The 6,429-nt window shown below is 50.1% G+C and overlaps 1 long non-coding RNA gene across 1 annotated transcript in view; it reads left to right on the forward strand.

The window, feature by feature from the left end:
• The window catches only part of LOC107990271 (uncharacterized), an 11,433-nt gene extending 5,004 nt beyond the window's left edge, over positions 1 to 6,429 (forward strand). Inside the window, exon 3 of the long non-coding RNA XR_001761821.2 lies at positions 6,318 to 6,429. This is a non-coding gene — a long non-coding RNA (uncharacterized LOC107990271). The remainder of the gene's footprint in view (positions 1 to 6,317) is intronic.

Genomic DNA, 6,429 nt, shown 5'->3' on the forward strand with positions numbered 1-6,429 from the left:
CTAACGTTACTCTGCTAAAGACGTGTCCAGAACCCCCCACTCCCCTCCCTCACCCCTGCGAGTCCTATTGTTTTGGTCCCAGCTGTGAAGTTTTGATCAGACGACTGATTATGTCTCTGCCAAGAACAGGTGAGAGCAGCAACAGAGTGTGTGTGTGTGTGAGTGTGTTGGACCAGTTAGTTCCCCCTCCCTCATCCCTCATTCCCCTCCCTCTTACCCCCACTGAAGCGTCTGGATCTGGTTGGTTAGTCTGTTGTTACTCACCTGAGGTTCTGGCTCACGACAACAGGAAAACTGGAGTTCTTGTCAAAATGGCTCAGATCCAGAGACTGTGTGTGTGTGTGTGTGTGTGTCATAGTCTGGTTCTTGGAACTCTTTTTTTTCTCGTATAAATTTGGTGACGTTGTCAACAGTCGTAGCTGCTGTTTATACGTCCAGTGTCACGTGACAGTGAACGCACCGTCATATACGGTGAACGCAGCGTCGGAGACAGTGAACGCATCATCAGAGACAGTGAACACACAGGAGGTCGTCACGTCGTCCAATCAGCACGGCCGGTTAGCTCAGTCATGGGTTCGATCCCCATACGGGCCAAACTTATTGCCCTAATTATACCGAGCGGTTAGTAAAGTTGTATCTACCAGCAGATGTCACTGTTTGCTCCGTCCCTCCTTTACATGGTCTTGGTCTTTTCTTCAACCAGAACCATGTGCCGGACCAGCAGTAAGAAACGAACAAAGAAAAAAAAAATTAAAAAAAAAAATCCCGATCAAATTGTATGACGACTTCTTTTTGTGGCTACGTCCCTGATCCGAACGTTGCGTCCGTGTGGTTCTGTTGGTTCCATAGTCCAGAACCTGGCGGTCAGCTGGAGCCGTTTCGACCAGCGTCGGTGATGAACTTCCTGTTTGCACTCGGACCCAGTTTGACTGGAGATGATGTCATCGGTTTAACACCCGGAGCCTCGGGCTCCGGCACCAGGTGTTCCCCCCGTGGGACCAGCAGTTACCAGGGAAGGGCACGCTGCCTCTGCAGTCTGTCCCAACTGTCCCTGCCCACTAATGAAGACAGAGGACAGCAGGGACAGTGTGTCCCCGCAATCCCAGAGAGAAAGGATGAGATCATGGATCCAGCTCACACACACACACACATGCAGGTGTTCAGAGTGTGAATGTTATTCTATTAAACACTGATGCGGGTGAAGAACACTTAGGTGGACACACGCGGCCTCACACACACACATACTTGGATTAATTGCTGGTGTTGACCGGCTCTCACACACGGATTTACACTTGAACTTTCCTCCGTGTCAGTCACGCTGTCGGGAGGTGGGGGGTCCAGGGATGAAGGAGGGAGGGAGGGGGCCAGGAGGGGAGGGTCCACTCACGTCCGTCCTCACACTTCCACTTCCACGTTTCCTTTGTCTCCCCCTCTGCCTCACCTCCTTCATTCTTTGTTCCCACTCCTCTGGAAGTTCCTCACCCCTCACCCTCCCCCTTCCTTCCCCCTCCCCTTCTAAAACAAATGTTAACCAAATGTCATTGCAAAAAACTCGTTTTTCCTTTGTCATCGGCTGCGACTACGAGAAACGTTAGGAGACGAAACTGGAGTTATAGCCATATATATTTACATACACATCAATATATAAATATATACATATATACTGTATATATACTATGTTGCAGAGGGATTAAACTATATCAGATTTTCAAAAATCCAAATCAAGTTTGTTGATGTGTAGTAATATTTACTCTATGGGTATTAGCATCGAATAATTCATTTTTCAAAATAAAATCCCTGCGTCTCCTCCTCCTTCTACTCCTCCTCCTCCTCCTGTTTTACCAGCTTTTTCTTCTCCAGGCCCTGGGGAGTGAAGACGGATCGATACCTGACTGTAGCAGTTTGTAAAACTCAGTGAAAACTTTTCCTCCTGTATTTGTATTTATTCCCTGAACCTAAAATACTACAGTAATACTACAGAGTAATACAAATATACAAATTCATGGCCGAAATTGAAAAAATGATAATGAGCGCGGCCTACTCGTCTGCTGAAAAATCGTTAAATTAAATATATGTTCTCTCATTAAAAAACGCAAATGAATTTCTCGCGTGCGCTGCTTTAGTCCCTTGTCCAAGTAATGATTTGTGATAATGCGGATCAAGTTTAGTCACGACGACTTCAGGGGATCAGAATAGATCGAAGTCAAACGTGTGCCGACAGACTCTCAGAGTGAACATTTCACCCCCCTCCCGCCCCCTTCTGGAAATTTAAGCATTACACGTTTCCCAGATCTCTGTCCGTATTGACATTCAATACGTTCAGACAAGTCTGCGCGGGTCGCGTTTTTTTTTTTTTTTTGACTTGCGTCATTGTAACTTATTGTTTCGTCCGGGTTGTTCCGGTGATAAAAGTCTTTAGGCCGAAAACCGAAAAAAATGCGCTTTAGGGCCATTTTCGGCCGAAGATTTTCAGCGGCTGAAAATTCGGTGCATCCCTACTACAGTTGTCAGTTATCAGATATGTCGTCGGATTCAGTTTCTGTTCACCGCAGGTTTCAGTTCTTCAGTTGTTGTTGTTGATAAAGGATTTAGTCAAATGATGTTGTTTTGGCGCCGAATGGTGGGCGAGTGTGTGTAATAGGCAGCAGCAGGTCATTTGTTGGCCATTACTTCCCCCTACCTCCTCCACCCCCGTTGCTGATTAGTGTTGTCTCCTCAGAACCTCCTCTCAACACTCGGTGTCCGGCGTCCCCACAGCACCGCATCGTTGGCAGCGACCCAGAGTTGGAACTCATGTGCATGTGATTAGCATGGTGATCAAAGGGGTTAGCCGTAGCCGTGACGGTCACATGATGTTGCTGTCCATTTCCTCTGTCACTGGCTTTGGTCAAAAGGTCACGGCCTCCACACACACGCGACGGCCGACATTTTACCGAGCGGTTGTTACGCTGGACGACTGAGATGGCAGATGAACAAACAGCTGCAGTTTCCCGCTCTGGTCAGGGTCATGTGACTGCTGGTCACGTGATGACGCCCCGCGCGCAACTGTTTCCGGAACATTTGTGAAGTCAGCTGCTGTTTACCAGAAAAGTTTGTGGATCACAAACAGCTCCACACCGGACTGTCCCCCCCGACTCCCCCGTCAGGTGTTAGGATCCCTGATGTTCAGTACTGCTCTCTCTCTCTCTCTCTCTCTCTCTCCATTGATTCCAGCTCATCTTGCAGCAGCTCCTCCTCCCCCCTACCTCACCTTCCCCCTCCACACATTGCCATTCCATCGTCTCCCACCTTCCTCCCTTCCTCCTTCTCCTCCTCCTGATTGGTATCGATCAAGTCCTGGTTCCCCCTGGTGGAGGTCAGACTTATGGTTAATGACGAAACGCTGCTGATGGTTTTTGAAAGCCTGGATTTGTTCCTGCTCTCTACTGCCCCCCCACCCCCACCTCCCGCTCCCCCTCTGTTGTTTCCTGTAAATGTCTGAACATCTGTAGCTGCTGACATGATGGAGGAGGAAGTTGTTTTTTTTTGGGATGTGGTCGACGGGAACCGTCCTTCACTAAAACTCCACTCCTCCAGTTCGGTGCCCGGCTCGAGGGCGCCTCCTGTCCTCCGTCAGCATCACCGCGCGGCTGCCCGCACTGTACGACCTCATGAATATTCTCTTTAGCTAAAGAAGGTAAGGAGTAGCCACGGTGATCAAAGAGCATGCTAACCCTTAGCATGCGGTCGCCGTTGCTCCCGCCTGCGAAACGTGTCGTCAGTCTCCGCTCCTGTTTGGACAAACCACCGAGTCTCAGTGGTGAAACGGTCGGGGCTTCGGCGCTCGGCTCTGTGGCCTGTGGAGCGGTCATGGAACACCCCCGCCTCCCACCCCCGATCCCAGGGCAGTGGAGGGTAGTAATCTCTGGTGCATGTCCTTCACCTCTTACCAACTTTGGGTCGAAATCGTGGTAATGAGTTATTTGTTATTCCTCCGCGGTCCTGCACCACAGCAGCCACGGTCTGGTACCTGTCTGCGCCCCGGCGAGAGCAGGAGCTTCAATGGAGATGAAAGGAGAAGAGATGGAGATCTGAAAGCCTATCAGAGGAGCTGTACACTGCAGTGGGGCAACAGAGGGTGGGGGGTGGGGTAGGAAGATAGCAATGCTGCAATGACTCATGGGAGTTCTCCCCGTGATGTTTTCATCAGTTACCTTTCAGAGTTAGCCTTGTTCGAGGAAAGTGCTGTTTGTTTGTTTCTGCGATGGTTTTTGAGTTTGACCTTTGACCTGGATTACAGCAGTAGAACACACACACACACACACATCTGTATTCAGCAGGTTCTGGTTCCAGCAGGACGCCGCCTCATGGAGAACCACCAGGGGCTGTTGTTTGTGCTCGATGCAGGTCGGAGGTGAGGGTCAAAGGTCAAGCTAACAGGCTTTGACCAGCGGAGGCGTTCTCCAAATGTTCTCCGGTGTGTTCTACCTCATGGGGTCAAGTCTTTTTTTTTTGAAGAAGAAGAAGAATGTTCTTCTCTCTCCGAACGTTTTCATTTTTCATCACCGGTCTGTGTCAGGGAGAATCTGACGATACGATACCTGTCACGATACGATACCTGTCATCATACGATACCTGTCACCATACGATATCTGTCACGATACGATACCTGTCACGATACCTGTCACGATACCTATCACCATACGATACCTGTCACGATACCTATCACCATACAATACCTTTCATGATATGATACCTGTCACGATACCTGTCACGGTACAGGGGCGATATGTTGCATTACTAACATTGGAACAGAGCCCCCCACCCTTCTCCCCTTCCTCCTACCCTGCCTCCTCCCTCCCCTTCTTGCCCCCCCTCCTCCATGGACTCATCTTTCTTCCAGACACAGTTTATGTAAGAAACCAACACGACTCGATTTTCCACGTGTTACGAGGAAACATCCAGTTACCGGGGATCAACCCGGCTCCATTGTTCCGAGTGCTGTTGTGGAACCGATTATAAACTCTCGATTAAGTTTCTCGAAGCCGCACTGAACTGAAGAACTGACGGGACCTGAGGAGAGTCTGTGGCCCACTTCTTTGTGTCTTTATTTTAGCCGCACCCCACCGCGGCGGGGGGGGGGGGGGGGAAGTGAAGAGGGAGGGAGTGATGGAGGGAGGGAGGGGGGTTCAGTCTCTCAGGTCATTATCCTAAACTGAGCTCCAAATCACCAGAGGCTGAAAAAAAAACTGATTTGATCCGACCCGCAGTCTTACGTTACACTGCAGAACGTCGAGAGTCCGTGGTCGAAGACGGGGAGAGAACATAAATGATGTCAAGGGGGGGAGGGAAGGGGAGGGGAAGGGAGAGGGTGAGAGTCTGCGTCTCACCTTTCATGACAAAGTGAGGAACAGTAAGAAAAAGAGAACAGAGAGAAACAGGAACAACAGGAAAGTCACCTGACCAATCCTGTCCTCCTGGTCCTGGTCCTGGTCCTGGTCTCTGGTTCTGGTTCTGGTACTGGTCCTGGTCCTGGTCCTGGTCCTGGTCCTAGTCCTGGGCCTGGGCCTGGTCTCTGTTCCAGGTTCTGGTCCTGGTCTTGGACCTGGACCTGGACCTGGACCTGGACCTGGACCTGGTCCTGGTTCTGGTTCTGGTTCTGGCCCTGGTTTGTTTAAATTGTGAATTCTTGCAGCCGTCGCCCTCCCGCTTCCTCTGAGCCACCGTTTGATTCTCCTTTTTTATTTTGCTGACATGAAATCGAATTTCAAACGTTCACCGTCACTGATGGAATCAGAAATATTTTTTCCAAAGAAAATCTTCTCCACCGTCTCCACAAGGCGACCTCGGCTCCACTCGTCCTACATTACCTCCTGTAAAGTGGGTCTCCGGAACATTCCGAACATTTATTTTTAGGTTTGGGTAGCGACCATTTTTGGACGTCCTGATTAGTATTTTTACGCTGAATGTGGAGGGTGTGGAAAAAGTGAGACTTCTGAAAAACAATGACCCAAGACGCCGGCACTGACCGACAATAGACAATTACAGGATCCTGTATGTGCACGCACTGACCCCTAGGGGGCGAAGACTCTGTGGTTATGACCTCTTCTGTACAGAATGTTTGGTTTACATTTTTTTTATTTAGAAAAAAAAAACAATGCTGACACAACACAACCTGATCGCCACCTGGTGGCCCACCCCACCCATCGCATCGTAGACTTTAATGAAGCCGTTGATCGACAGCTGCAGTGACACCGTACGTTAGCGCTGACACGTCCGTTGTTTGACGATGTTTTTCTGTCCGTACTGAAGGTTGTTTGTTTTTGTCCCTCTGACAGGCCGACAGGACTCCTCCCACTGACAACTCACCCGTTCGTCCCTCACCCCTGCAGCAGCGCGGACCAATGAGGACGGACGTGGGACCCGCGGCGGGGACACTGGTCCTGTTCC

This window comes from Cynoglossus semilaevis, chromosome Z (assembly GCF_000523025.1).
Source record: "Cynoglossus semilaevis isolate Cse_v1.0 chromosome Z, Cse_v1.0, whole genome shotgun sequence".
Taxonomy (NCBI): domain Eukaryota; kingdom Metazoa; phylum Chordata; class Actinopteri; order Pleuronectiformes; family Cynoglossidae; genus Cynoglossus; species Cynoglossus semilaevis.